A 13,751-nucleotide genomic window follows, 5' to 3' on the forward strand; every position below is an offset into this window, starting at 1 on the left:
GGTAGTGATGTAAAAAACAAACGCACATTTTCAACCTTTGGTCACTAGCAATGCATATTGAATTGCATATGCAACGCGGCAGAAGCAGCCAAGATGTCTTAATACTGCAAACGCGCACGGCCCGAAGGCTCTGCAAGAGAAGTTAGAGTTAACGCATTACCAGTGGAGTTTGTGAACACAACTCCCCAGATAAATATAAAGCAAATACAGTAAAACACCTAGTAAATAATGAAATAAAAAAATGGCATAGCTTCCTTTAATGCAGCAGGGCTGGTTGAACTGCACATCTCGAATAGACCTAGCTTCTTCCGGCTGTGCTGAGGTTTGCTACGCCTTGTTAGATATTTTTCGTTTTTTCGATATTCTTGCTAGGCTAGGCTAGTGTTGAGTGGTGACGGCAATTTTAGCTGGATTTTACAACGCCGTTCCGGTCGGTTCCCCACAGCGTACACAAGAAAAAACAAGCTACGTCGACTCCCAGCTCAGCTGTTTCTCCAGCCTTGCACTACTGGTGCAAGCTGCGCCATGTTTGGTGTTGTAGATGGCTAAGAAAAAGCATAACCTTTAAAATGGTGTTTTATTGGACGGAGGTCGGCGCACTGACTCATGAGTATGATGAGTGTCGCCTCACCCGAGTGAGTCCACTCACCCCATTGAGAATGGGTGAATGGACTCACTCATGAGTCCACTCACCCATACTCATCAGGGCTAAAACTCACGCGTGAGATTGAGTGAGCGGGACAATATAGCGCATCATGTGTGCGAGCCCGAGTGAGTTGGAGCCCGAGCGGGTTTGGGCCTAATTAAGGTTGTGTTGGGCGTAGGGAAAAATCAGATGTATGCACCTAATACAAGCAAGCCAATATCATCACAAATAGGGATAAAATAGGTAGCCGAGGACATCTATAGGGATCTGTACAGTAGCCGGGACATCCAGGATAATGCCTAACGAGAAAGTAGTTCAGGGGAGATAGACTTCCCACCAATAACCACCGAAGAAATAAGGATGGCTTTGAAAGAAATAAAAGAAGCAAAGCACCTTGTGAGCATCTGATAAAAGCAGACCTCTTCAAAGATCGTGGAGAAATTGTACTTGAAAAACTGCCAAACCTGTATACGCAATGCCTGATGACCGCAAGCGTCCCGGAATCTTAGAAGAACACGAACATCATCCTAATCCAAACGAAACGTGACATGAAGGACTTGAAAAATTACAGGCCGAAAAGCTTACTGTCGGTCGTCTACAAGGTACTTACCAAGGTAATCTCTAACAGAATTTCTGAAACCTTATATTTCAGTCAACTTAAAGAACAAGCTGGGTTCCGTAAAGGCTATTCAGAAATGGACCATATTCCCACGATCAATCCGGTGATATAGAAGTGCGCTTAGTATACTGAACCCTTATATATTGCCGCGAATTATGTATAAGTTTATTGTTTGTTTTCGCTGCCCGGCCTTGCCAGGCTGTGTTATCTGCGTCCCAAGCGAAGGGCGTCTTCCATTCTTTATTTTTATGCCCCGCAGGATATCACATTCAGATAAGCAGACTGTCTCGCCCTAACGTCACTAGCCCAGAAATCTTCTTGGATCTACAATGTTCTGAATGTAAATCGATGGTTCCAGAGACACTCGCGCCAAGAGATAAAAGCCTGCAGAGCAGACGCCACGGCATTCGAATCGCCGACACCAGCTTACGCACGTCACTTTGACGATTGCTGTATCGCCGCCTTGTACTCTTTGAGTTGTTAGGGGAGCACAAGTTCGCTCCAATAAACTTGTTTTTCTTGAAGACAACTGCGTCGTCTTTGGCAACGTGACATCTGATTGAGGTGCTGGGTGCATGCATCGTCAACCCTCTTGACGTCATCAAGCAAGCCAAACTCGTGCCAGCCGCCGACAGCATGGCCTAGAGCCGGAGTTTGGACTACTGCCAGATGAATTGAAAGCGGAAGACGTCACGGCCCTTGCCATGAACAACGCATCCACGATGACCACGACCCATCCTGTAGTCCTGCAGAAACCTCGGGAACCACCATCATTTTATGGATCACCAACGGAAAACACTGAGGACCGGCTGGAGAAAGTGGAGCGTGTTTGGATGCTTAACAGGTGGGATGACGAAGAAACGTTTCGGCATGTCTTCTTCTATTTGGATAATACAGCTCGAACTTCGTTAGAGAACCATGAAAGCTCTTTGACTGACGGGACTCCTTTAAAGAGCGAGTTCCTTAAAACGTTCCCCACCGTCTTGCGAAAGGAACGCGCCGCACTGTTGCTTGAAACGCGCACCCAACACCCCAACCAAGGGTAGTGATCTTTGTTGAGGAGATAAAGAGATTGTTTCGCCGTGCGGATCCGGAAATGACAGAAGAAAAGAAACTCAGGTTTCTCATGCGAGGTGTAAAGCAGAAGCTTTTTGCTTGCCTTGTCCGCAACGCTCCCAATACGGTGGCCGAATTCGCGTCCGGGGCGGCCGCAATAGAGACGACGCTGGAAGTTCGAACGAGGCAGTACGAACGCCCGGTAAACGCGCTGGTTTCTGAGACGATCGGTGCCGGGGCTACAAGCTACCGCACACTGCGCGAGACCATACGAGCAGTGATCAGGGAGGAGCTTCGGAAGCTTTTCCGACGACGCCGCAACGTCAAGTGGCTTCCCTGACTGACGTCATCCGCGAAGAGGTTCAACACGCTTTGGGCATTTCTGTGCCATCCGAGGCACCGCGTGAGCCCCAGGCGAGGACCTACTCCATGGCTGTTCGTCGACTCCGCCCTGCTCCAGCCCGTCTGCAAGAAGCTCCGCCGTACCGCCATCCACTCTCGCCGCCGTCCCCACTGTCACCGCCATCCACCGTACCGCCGTCCACAGCCCAAAACCAGACGCCAAGAAACACCGACGTTTGGCGAACCGCCGATAATCGTCCCTTGTGTTATCACTGTGGCGAGGCCAATCACATCTATCGTCGTTGCCCATACAAGAGACTCGGACTGCATGGTTTCACCATAGAGCACCTCGCCCTCTTCCTGAGCAACGACCACGTGAGATCGACGACTTCCTTTCTCAAACCAGCCGTGGCACAGCCGGTTTCAACCACTCCCCGTCGCCCTACCCATACCAATCGCCGAGCCACCGTAGCAATGCTGATTTCTTACGTGGAAGGTCCTCCAGCCCACGCAGGGGAAACTAAAAGCAGCAACTTCGGGAGGTAAAGTTACAGAACGGCGGAAAAATGAATACCCACAGCACCATAGCGGCTCGCAAAAGGCAGTGATTCAAGACATGCCTTCTTCCCGACGACACGACCTAACCCTAACGAGACTCCCAAACATGACGACAGCCACATGGCGCGACGCGTACCCGACATGACGGAATCTTCCGCTGAGAAGTCGACTGCAACGACGACACACAGTGCGCAACCATCAACACGCACAAGCCGAGATGCGACGCCCGGACGCACCCGGAACTCGAGGAAGGCGGCACCTGACGTCAAGGTGTCCATCGACGGCTTTGATGTAGTCGCCCGTATATACGGGAGCCGGCTACTCAGTAATGAGCGGACCATTTGCGTCTAAGCTGAGGAAAGTTATGACCAGATGGGATGGTTCGAACATGCGCACAGCAGGAGGCCACCTCGTCACGCCAAGTGGAACGTGCACATCGCACGTCACCATAGACGGCACAACGTACCCTGCGGCGTTCGTCATTTGGCCTAATGCTCCCGCAACGTCATCCTTGGAATGGACGTTTTGACGGACAACGGTGCAATATTTGATCTACAGGCCAAGTCCATAACTTTTTTCCCCATCACTCCATGACGCGGGAACCGAACCCCGAACACCATGCTGCTGTAAGGATCGCCGATGATCATGTCACCCTGCCGCCCCGCGCAAGCTTGATGATCACTGTTTAATGTGAAGATGCTGTTCCTGAAGTCGACGTTTTGAGTTGTTGCGTGAAGCATTGCGCGCTTTAAGTAACGCCAATCCCAAATTTTGGTCACTAATTTCAGCGAGGAATACCAGCATTTAAACAGGAGCGCTGCAAGTGTGGTCCTCGAAGAAACGCAAGAAACAAGGGCCGTGATCGCGGTCGCCGACTTTGAACGCTCACCCGAAGATACCACCAAGCTTCCGAATCTCTTCAACGTGAATCCGGCGTTACTGCAAGAAGAAAGGAAGAAATTATTGGATTTGGTGCGTCGCTACAGCGAGAGTTTTTCGTCGACCTCAAAATTACGTCAGACACCTCTGGCGAAGCACCGGATAATAACCGAAGATGGAGCCCGACCTACCCGACAGTCACCGTACCGCGTCTCTTCACTCGAGCGCGAAGCGATCCATACTCAGTTCGACAACATCCTCACCGGCGACATTATACAGCCATCGAAAAGTCCCTGGGCTGCGCCGGCCATACTCGTGAAAAAAAAGGCGGCACTTTAGGATACTGCGTTGACTACCAGCGACTGAACAAAATCACCAAAAAGGACGTGTACCTACTGCCACGAATCTACGACGCGCTCGACCGCTTCTGCCATGCGAAGCACTTTTCATCGATGAATCTGAAGACCGGCTACTGGCAAATTGAAGTGGACGAGAGAAACCGAGACAAGACTGCATTTATAATCCCGGATGGTCTATTCGAGTTCAGTGTGATGCCGTTTGGGCTGTGCCCGGCGCCAGCAACGTTTCAAAGAGTCATGGACACTGTGTTAGCTGGCCTGAAGTGGCACACCTGTCTCGTATATTGCGTTTGCGCGCCAGCAACGTTTCAAAGAGTCATGGACACTGTGTTAGCTGGCCTGAAGGGCACACCTGTCTCGTATATTGAGTATGCGCGCTTTAAACAACGCCAATTTCAAGTTTTGGTCACTAATTTCAGCGAGGAATACCACCATTTAAACAGGGGCGCTGCAATTGCGGTCCTCGAAGAAACGCAAGACACAAGTGATGTGATTGCGGTCGCCGACTTGGAACGCTCATCCGAAGATACCTTCAAGCTTCTGAATCCCTTCGACGTGAATCAGGCGTTACCGCAAGAAGAACAGAATAAATTATTGGATTTGCTGCGTCGCTACAGCGAGTGTTCTTCGTCGAACTCAAAATTACGTCAGACACCTCTAGCGAAGCACCGGATAATAACCTAAGATGGAGCCCGACCTACCCGACAGTCACCGTACCACGTCTCTTCACTCGAGCGCGAAGCCATCCGGACTCAAATCCACGACATGCTCACCGACGACACTATTCAGCCATCGAAAAGTCTGTGGGCTGTGCCGGTCGTACTCGTGAATAAAAAAGACGGCACTTTAAGGTTCCGCGTTGACTACCGGCGACTGAACAAAATCCCCCAAAAGGACCTGTACCCCCTGCCACGAATCGATGACGCGCTCGACCACCTCTGCCATGCGAATTACTTCTCATCGATGGATCTGAAGACCGGCTACTGGCAAATTGAAGTGGACGAGAGAAACCAAGAGAAGACTGCATTTATAACCCCGGATAGTCTATACGAGTTCAATGTGATGCCGGTTGGGCTGTGTACGGCACCCGCAACGTTTGAAAGAGTCATGGATACTGTGTTAGATGGCCTGAAGTGGAACACCTGTCTCGTATATCTCGACGACGTTGTGGTATTCGCCCGAAATTTCGACGAGCACCTCGCAAGATTGGAGTCTGTACTCGAGGCTATTCGCATGTCAGGGTTAACGGTGAAGACTGAAACGTGCCGCTTCGCTTACAAGGAAATCAAGTTTTTGGGACACGTCGTCAACGCCGCAGAAGTCCTGCCCGACCCGGCGAAATCATCAGACTTAGCGAACTTCCCCAGACCGAAAGACAAAAAGTTTATGCGAATATTTCTCGGACTGTGCGAATACTACCGGCGCTTCGTCGCAAACTTCGCACGCATTGCAGAGTCACTCACGCGCCTTACAAAACATAGCACCCCTTTCGCCTGGGAAAACGCCCAAGAAAAAGCATTCTGCGAGCTGCAACAACGCCTGCAAAACCCTCCTGCGCTCGCTGAATTCGACGAAAACGAATCGGTCGAAGGAGGAGACAAATTCATCAGCCTCTGAAAAATAGTTCCTCGCAATTATATGTGCCATTTCAAAATTTCTCATATACGTGTATGGTAGACCATTCAAGGCTGTGACAGACCACCACGCGCTGTGTTGGCTCACCAATATGAAGGACCCCTCTGGCCGTCTTGGGCAATGGAGCTTGCGCCTGCAAGAGTTCGATGTTACAATCGTCTACAAATCTGGCAGGAAAGACTCCGACGCCGACTGCCTGTCCCGCGCCCCCGTCGACCCGCCACCACAAGACTCCGATGAGCACAGCGCGTTCTTCGGAGTGGTGACTGAGAGGGACCTAGCCGCGCAGCAACATGCCGACCCCGACTTGCGCATCATGATCGTCTGCCTCGAAGGACGCAAAGTCGCCGTGCCTAGGGCGTTCAAGCGGAACTTACCAGCATTCAGCCTCAAAAACTCCGTCCTCGTGAAACATTTTAGCCCCGGAAAGAGAACGAATTATGTACTTGTCGCCCCCGCAGACCTCTATTATGAAAGTTTGGAAGCGTGCCAGGACGACCCGTCTTCCAGACATCTCGGCACAGCTCTCACTATAGCAGAAATCAAGGCGAAGTACTTCTGACCCCGCCTTACATCCGACGTCACCCACTACGTTCGGAGTTGCCTAGACTGCCAGCGACGAAAAACGCCGTCGACAAGACCCGCCGGACTTCTGCAACCGATCGCCGTCCCGTCGAGGCACTTTCAACAGATTAGAATGAACCTTCTAGGGCCAGTTCCCTACGTCACGATCACAGAACAAGTGGATTGTTGTTGCGACAGACTATTTGACGCGCTACGCACAGACCACCGCTCTTCCGAGGGGGACTGCAAAAGAAGTCGCCAAGTTCTTCATAAACCAAGTTGTGCTGCGACATGGAGCCCCTAAAATCCTGATCACGGACCTCGGAATGGCCTTCACTGCGGAGCTTATGCAAGGAATCTTACGCTACAGCTACACGCATGACCATAGAACGACGGTGTACCACCCCCAAACGAACAGACAAACAGAACGTCTGAACAAGACGATCGCGAATATGCTGTCAATGTACGTCGACGTTGAACATAAGACTTGGGACGGTGTGCTCCCGAATGTCACGTCTGCGTACAACACAGCTATCCAGGAAACTACGCAGATGAAGCCGTTCGAGCTTGTCTACGCAAGACTGCCGACTACAATGCTTGACACCATGCTTCCTCATGTAGAAGACGACGACCTCAATCCAGACGTCCAAGGATACCTTCAGCGTGCCGAGGAGTCCCGCCAGCTCGTTCGAGTTCGTACAATGGATCAGCAGCTGGTAGATGCCGGGCGCTACAACCTCCGACGCTGACCAATCGAGCACCACTCAGGCGATCGTGTTTGGGTTTGGACTCCCATCCGATGACGTGGACTAAGTGAGAAGCTTCTGCGACGGCATTTCGGACCTACCAGATTCTAGGACGTGTCGGCCAACTTTCCTAAGAGGTCATCCCCGATGGTGACTCCCGAACATCACGACGACGCACGTGGCCCGAAGTCGTCCACGTAGTTCGCTTGAAACGTTACTATGAGACATGGCGTACTTTTTTGCTGTTGTTTGGACTGCCTTTTATTTTAGCATCGGGTCTATGCACTCTTAGAGGGGGGAGGGAATGCTGCGAACCATGTATAAGTTTATTGTTTGTATTTGCTGCCCGGCCTTGCCAGGCTGTGTTATCTGCGTCCCAATCGAAGCGCGTCTTTCATTCTTTTTTTAATCCCAACGGGCTAACACATTGAGATAAGCAGATTGTCTCGCCCTAACGTCACTTGCCCAGAATGAGCTTCTTTGATGTACAATGTTTTGAATGTACATTGATGGTTCCAGAAACACTCGCGCCAATAGATAAAAGCCTGCCGAACAGACACCATAGCATTCGAAGCGCCGACACCAGTTTACGCGCGTGACTTTGTTGATTGCTCTATCGCCGCCTTGTATTCTTTGAGTTGTTAGGGGAGCACAAGTTCGCTCCAATAAACTTGTTTTTCTTGAAGACAACTGCGTCGTCTTTGGCAACGTGACAATTATAGCCTTCATAGATTATGAGACTAGATTATAGAATATTTGACTCGGTCGAAACCTCAGCAGTCATTCAGGCATTATGGAACCAGGGGGTAGATAAGGATTGCGTAAGAATACTAGGAATGTCTACAATGGGTCCACAGCTACCATCATCCTCCATAAGGAGAGCAGTAAAATACATATAAGTAAGGGCGTCAGATAAGGAGACACAATATCTCCAATGTTATTCACAGCATGTTTACAAGAAGTATTCAGAACGTTAGATTGGGAACAGGTGAGAGTAAGGGTTAATGGAGCATACCTCAGTAACCTCAGATTTGCTGATGACGTTGCCTTGATAAGTAACTCGGGGCACGAATTGCAAAGCGTGCTTTCCGCACTCGACAAACAGAGTAGAACCGTGGGCCTGAAACTTACTATGCAGAAAACCAAAGTAAAGATCAATTCCCTCGGCATTGCGAAGCGGTTTGAGATAGGTGGCGAGGCAGTGGAAGTTGTGAGTGAATATATCTACTTACCCCAAGCTGTGAACCCGGATCCCAAGCATGAGGCAGATACAATTAGAAGGATAAGAATAGGTTAGAGTGCATACGGTAGACATTCTGAGATAATGAATCGGTGCCTACCATTGCCACTGAAGAAGAAAATGCATGAGAGCTGCATCTTACCGGTACTCCCCTACGGGGCAAAAATTTGGAAGCTCACTAAGAGGGTTCAACTTAAATTGAGAACTACTCAGCGGGAAATGGAGCGCAAGATGATAGGGGTAACATTAGGCGACAAGAGGAGACCGCAGTGGGTCACGGAACAAACGCGTGTTAAGGACATCATAGTAGAAATTAACAAGAAATGGAGGTTGGCAGGGCAGGTAATGCGGAGGCAAGATAACCATTGGTCACTAAGAGTAATAGAGTAGATTCCTAGAGAAAACAAGCGTTGCTGGAGGCGGCCGAAACTTAGTTTGGCAGATAAGATCAAGATGTTTGCGGTGATAAATTGGTCGCAGTTACCACAGGACCAGGGTAATTGGAGGAGGAGAGAGAGAGAGAGAGAAAACGTCTTTATTTGTCCGGCAGATATGACACGGCCTAACGTCGCGCTGGACGGTCCCTTTCCATCAGCTACCTATTTGCACCCAGCCTCCGAGGAGACAGTGCTTTTGGCAGCTGACGCTCGAAGGCTTCCAACACTTGCTGGACTGCCTTACGCTGGGCGTCGTAGTCCTCTGCTAACTAGCGCACCGGCCAGGTGCGGTGGTAACGTCTCTGTAGTACCTTCTTTCACGTTACAGTTCCACAGGATGTGAGCCATCGTGGCTCTGTCCTTCTCACACACCGCACATACGTCACTGAGATACACTTCCTGGCATACGTGCTTGGCTATCACTGGTGTCCAAACCGCGTGCGCTTGTAGCTGTCGCAGCGTTACTGCTTCTTGTCTGGTGAGCTTAAGATGGGGCGACGGAAACACCCACCTGCTATCCCGATACCATTCCAGAGTGTCGTTGTACGAGGTGAGCGAGGAGATAGACTTTATTACAACAGAAAGACCTTAGGTCAAGTGGGGAAGTTGGAGTAGGGGGTGGGATATTCGTAGCTTCGGACATCTTGAAAATAAACCGTTCAAGTTTAAGCCGGTTGGCTCCTCACGAAGGCGGAAGAAGCCACGTGGGGTGAGGAGAGCATGCTCACGGCTCTAAACTGCTCGCGCTAGACCGCTTTCTAGGGAGTAGCACGCAATTAAACTCAGCGTGGAGGGTTGCAGTGTTTGAGGGTCGATTATGAGGAGGAGGCATTTGGAGGAGGGATGAAGTTTCTGTAACACGTAAATTTCGGACAGTGCCAAATTAGGTGCTGGAGATTGGCGGGTGTGAGGGAGGCGCAGAAGGGACATCGAGGTGGCAGGGAAGAGGTATACCATTTACTGAATGTTTCTGGGGTTAAGCAAGCATTTGCAAAATTTTTGTTCATAAAAATTTCGGCTGATCTTTGGAGCGGGGGCAGAGCAGATAAAAAGCCTGTTGGAGTGAGGGCCTTGAGGCGGTCTTTTTTGTCTTTTTTCTTTTTTGTACCGTCGAATCTGTATGGGTAGTGGTTATGGCTCAGAAGGCGAAGGAGCCAAGTCGGGTAGCAGCGGAGGACTTGAGGTTATACACTCCCGCGCCGCCGAGTGGGCTGCCTGGTTCCCCGGTGAGGACTCCTCGTGTCCAGGCGACCAGTCGATGGGAAGATGGATGCCGCTAGCTTTTAGGATGGAGATGTGATGCAGGATATTGTTGCCAATAGGATTGGTCGATGTGGGACTTTGTAATGTCTTTAGGGCTTCGAATGAGTCCGTCAGGATGCGTATTTGTGAGGTGACGGAGGAGTGAAAGTCGAACATGAGAAAGTCGACGGCTTGAATGATGGCATGGAGTTCCGCTTCCAGAATGGTAGCACATGGAATATCAAGGGTTCGTTTGCCTTGGATGGAGGGGATATCAGGTGATGTCCATGCGGTGCCAACTAGTGGATTAGCTATGCTTGCGTCCGTGTAAATATCAATTTCTTGGAGGCGTTTACTTTTCTGGAGGGCGTTGATGTGTGCTGCGCGGACGGGGTGGGCGTTAAGCGGGACGGCATGGCTGGCTGTAAAGTCCGTGACAGAAGGGCTGTTCCAGGGATCCAAAGGCGGTGGGATGTCGTTGGGTTGTAACGGCTTCAGATTGTCCCAGGCGATGATGGAGACACGTTGATGAGTTATTGAGCGTTTATGAAGGGATTGATGTACTTTCTCTTGAATGATATTTTCCAAAGGGGGAAGAGCAACTGCAGCTGGCAGGTTCTCAAGGCGAGTATGTTTGGGTAGTCCACTGATGGTTCGAAGGGTGGCTCTGCGCAGATTTTGAAGTATTCTCATGTGCGTTTTATTAAGGTCGTAGAATTGGGCTGCGTAAGTTATAGTACCAATGGCGACAGCTTGTGCTAATGTTTGGGTCGCCTTCTGGCTTGCTCCACCAAATTTGTTCGACAGGCGACGTATGGCATGTTGGATTGTTTCCTATTTAGGTTTGAGTTGTAGCCATATTGCCAGGCTATTTTTGTGTCCGAATGGGATTCCGAGTAATCGCAGCCTTTGCCCTGCAGTGGGCGTAGATAGGCTGGGGATGATGATGACGAAGGTTGAATACTTGTGAGCCCGGGTGAGTTTGGGCCTGACTGAGCCCGAGCGAATTATAGCCCAAGTGATACTGAGTGAGATTCAGTACGCCTGAAAACAAGCGAGTTTCAGCCCAAGTGATCGCGAGTAAGTTTGAGCCCGACCGAGTTTGAGTACACCTCAGACTGAGTGTGTTTGAGCCCAAGTGATCGCAACTGAGTTTCAGTGCGACTGAGCCTCAGTGCAAGCCAGACTTTCTGAGATCGTTTGAGACTACGACTCCAAGGCCATAAGAGACAGTGGTGTGAACCGCTCATCATGTAGAAATGGGCCTCGGTGAATTTTCCACTTCGTGAATAGAGGCCACAGTTCAGGATATAAAATTTAATAACAATTCTGAAGTAAATCCACCAGTTTATACGAGCCAATGAGGTTATTACATGCCATCGTGACTGTGAGCGAAGCCATGGTTTCATCGATAGGATATAGACTTGCGACAGGGTAATGAAATTAGGAACCACTGCTATGGCTGATGGTAGTTGTACAGTTCTTAATTTGTAGATGCGTTGGAGGGACGCGATTTTTTGCAAGTCGTTTGACTTTTCCTGTACCATAAGATTGTGCCAGAAGTACAGCCACAAAGATTTGCCATGCCGTTTCGTTTGTCGTAATTACGGGCTTTGCGTAACTTCCGTGATTGTTGAGGAAGTGTTTGTGCAAGCCACGATGCAGCTATGAAAGTTAGCTGATCATTTACATAAACCGTATTGGGCTCAGCTCCCAGGCTGCTTGCTGATACGGCAGCAGTAGCGCTGCTCATTACTTTCGGAGTGGTGCCTGATAGTTTTTTCAAGAATTTTCATTTTCTCTTTACCACTTTTAGGCTGTTAAATTTGAAAGAAAATCATTTTTTTTTGTTTTTGTGGCTGTTGAGTGGTGAAATCATAAATGGGTGTTTATCTCGCCTTTTTTCGTAATAGAGCCCCTGAGAAGTAGGGAGAGTGTGCTGATTCGCCTGCTTTTCTTAAGCGCGGACTGAGGACAAAACTAGCTAATTATTGAATTTTTGTTGTGGTTCCAAAATATTTTAACACTCTTCGAGAACGTGCCCACGTATTGGCATCCCAGATGTGCCCCAGAAGTCATTTACTGATGATGATGATGATTTCTGTTGCTTTCCCTTTCTAGCGGGGTGATGACGTGCCATCTTACCAAAAAGGACTACTATCTCTATGTTTTACACTCTTGGTTTAATATTAACGCTGCTTAAGGCAGACACAAAAACAACTGTTAGATCAAAAATGGCGCCACACGCGCCCCCGTGTGGCCACGCCCAGTCACTGCAATTTTTGTGGGACACACAGTGCTTCTTGCGTTGCTTTTTAAAGACTATGGCCTTTCTTGGTTTATGTAAACGCAGAAATTTTTGTCTCTCTGTATGTCTGTCTGTCTGTGACTCGATTGAACCACCCGGCCAAAGTGAACTGAACCTGTGTAAGAGTCGTATATACGCTCAGCCAAATCTTCAGGTCTACGTCCTGTGGCAATCTTCATATATTGTTGAGAAGCACAAAACTTTACACAAATGTGAGGCATAAAATCAATACAAAAGTAGTATTTCCAGTGTTCCTATATTTAAAAATCCGTGGATGATTGCCTTTTGCGATATCAACAGCAGAAAATCATCGCCTGCTGTTGCCTGCGCCACTATAGGTGCTGGGAGAATTATAAGAAATCAATCGGCAACAGTAATGAAAGGTTCCATTAGATAGGTTCCACGTTTGCTTGGAATGCACGTGGAGCAGGGAAACGTGGTTCTATAAACATTGTAGTAGGGTGCCTTGAATCAGGCGGGTCACCACCGTATCCGCTGTTGGCATCGAGGCACTCGGCCTGCAGCAGTAGACCGTCGTAAATTTAAATCCCCTTGAGCAAACTTCTAGCGTGTTATCTCGGGAGAAACGAGACCGGAGAGAACAGCATGAGAGTTCAGCCGGAAGGAGAAGGAGCGCCAGTCGACCATCGTCTTTCGTCGAGATATGCTACCACAGGAGCAGATACGCGGCCATTTTTTCCTAAAAACGCGTCATAACGTTTATTTTGAAAATTACCTACAAATAGAGCGCATAGTTACTTGAATTTTTTGTTTGTTCACTTTATGCCACAATGGTGCTAAGTTAGTTGAAATACCATTGCGCATGCATTGCGAAACATTTCTTTACGTCTGATTCGTCGTCAATGGTTTCGTTTGCGCACACGTAATTGGTTGCTCTTGCGGTATAACACAGGCATCCTTCCCCCCGAAAGTGCACTGTGCTGGTAGCATTGCCTGCCTTTTCTCACAACCAACGCAAGAAGCGACGATTGAAAAAAAAATGAAACGCAAGTTTTCAAGTGGGATTTCTGAAAACATTAATTCCGCTCACAAAAAGAAAATTTTCTGCTGAAATATTTAGTTTCCAAAACGAGTATTTGTGACCCTTATCAACGCTATA

The sequence above is a fragment of the Haemaphysalis longicornis genome, unplaced genomic scaffold, assembly GCF_048455015.1.
Source record: "Haemaphysalis longicornis isolate Haplotype H1 unplaced genomic scaffold, Haemaphysalis longicornis Haplotype H1 scaffold_8, whole genome shotgun sequence".
Classification (NCBI taxonomy): domain Eukaryota; kingdom Metazoa; phylum Arthropoda; class Arachnida; order Ixodida; family Ixodidae; genus Haemaphysalis; species Haemaphysalis longicornis.